This window comes from Periophthalmus magnuspinnatus, chromosome 9 (assembly GCF_009829125.3).
Source record: "Periophthalmus magnuspinnatus isolate fPerMag1 chromosome 9, fPerMag1.2.pri, whole genome shotgun sequence".
NCBI lineage: Eukaryota > Metazoa > Chordata > Actinopteri > Gobiiformes > Gobiidae > Periophthalmus > Periophthalmus magnuspinnatus.
This window is the reverse complement of record NC_047134.1, coordinates 21,947,464-21,949,509: the sequence shown is the minus strand read 5'-3', so window position 1 is coordinate 21,949,509 and position 2,046 is coordinate 21,947,464.

The following is a 2,046-nucleotide window of genomic DNA, read 5'->3' as shown; positions in this document are numbered from 1 at the left end:
TCATTTTTACTGTAGTAGTGATCGGAGGCTCTAGCCTTGAGCGGTAAAAATCAGATTAAGCTTTCAGTGTGAGCCATTAATCACACTTTATACAAAAGAATACAGCAGTGCCACTGGTGACCACACACATTCTTAATTAAAACAGATTGTAGTGGATATGACAGACTATTTATGTGATGTGTACTTGCTTTACAGTAGACCAAATCTACGTAAAAAAGCATGTAATGAGGAAGCCCACCCAGACACAGGTGAGTCCGACCTCCAGATGTTCTTAGTTTCTTTGTGAAGAGTCTAAAGTGTAGGTGTTGCTGGTAGGCCTGGTCCGTGTGAACACGCACATGCGCTCCAAATGGGCAGTGATGTACAAGGGGAAGCTCCTGGCTCTGCACAATGTCCACAGAAGAAACCACTTTGGTGAGAACATGCTGCACCAGGCTGTCATACAAGGAGACATCCCAAAGATCAGAGCCATCCTGCAGCTCAAGCCTGACGTCAACCTGACTGACCACACAGGTGTGAACATACACTCAGCACCTGCATTCAACATACGCCCTAAACATCTAGCAGGCACCCACTCTTAGCTCCCACCCTCAGCACCCAACACCCATCCCCAGCACCCATCCCCAGCATCCTCCCAGCACCTGGCCTCGCTCTGGAGGATTCGGTCATTTGTGTCTGTTACAGGTTGGACCGCTCTACACGAGGCAGCACTCCGTGGACACTACCAGGCGTGTGTGCTGCTAATCCAGTCTGGAGCTTCAGTCAATGTGGCCGGACAAAATGGAGTCACCCCTCTGCATTATGCTGTTCAAAGCAAACATGTGCAGGTGTGCCCTAAGGACTGAGTATAACTAAGTATAATAATGACGTGTTTGCGGTAAAAGACTCACTTGTGCTAAAATGTTGTGTTGTGTTAAACTGTAGATTGAGAAGCTCCTTCTAAAGCATGGTGCAGACCCATGGCTCATGGACCACAATGGAGGAACAGCATTTAACCTGTGTGATGAGCCAGCTCAACAGATTCTAATGCTGCAGAGACCTCAGGAGCAGAGGAGGAGCTCCAAGAACTGTCTGATCAGTCCCATACAAGGTATTAGCACACATAGTAGTCACAGACTCCCCCCCTGCTGTCTGAGGTGTGTGTCTGCTCACTGTGTCCTGACTTTCTTTATCTCAGAGAAAACCCATTTCTGCTTTTGCTCTTGTTTTCTGTGAGTACAGGCCTTCAATCTGGAAACATCCAATCTTGGAGCCCGAAGGAGTCAGACAGGAGTGAAGACCTCATATCCTCTGCCTTAGTGAGGACACAGCCCTCTGGAGTCCAGGTACAGGGCAGCCCACAGGAGACCAGAGCAGCAGGACAGTGGGCTTATGTGAGTCTTACGTGAGTCTTCTGTTACAGTGTGCTCCCATCCAGCTGGGGCTGGAAGTGCAGCGGGGGGTGGAGCTGGAGGTAGAGCTGGAGCTGGAGACTTCAAACAAAGGTACACCAAGACAACACATTTACTGACTGGGATATAATGTTTAGAGTAGAATGAAGCTCTTAGAATGCATCAGATGTCAGCAAGCAGAATTTGGGACCTCAGGATCTAGTGTCATTTGTTATATTTGTGTCACTGCAGCAGAGACAATATTTAAAAAATAAACTATGAAGTAGGAAAATATTTGTAATTTGAACTGTTTCTGGTTGCATGTATCTGAGCTGATTTGTAGTGTAATAGAATGTCATTAGTATATGACATGATGGCATAGCTGACCTTTGAAAGCGTAGCAGTTGTTGTAGTAGCCTAGTAGTAACAATAGAACATCTTATATTATAATACATTATCACTTCCATTTGCATTGTTGACTAGGGATGCAGCTAGCAATGACTGTAATAACCTGGACGACTGAGGGTTTACACAGAAATGACTGTAATAGATGAGTCAAAAGAGACCGTCAATCCTTGCTAAAGTTTTTTTATTCAGTGCAAGGTTTCAGGCAAATGATGAATTGAGGGATTGAGGGTAGGAAGCCATCTTTATGTCCATAGACCAAAGACACAAA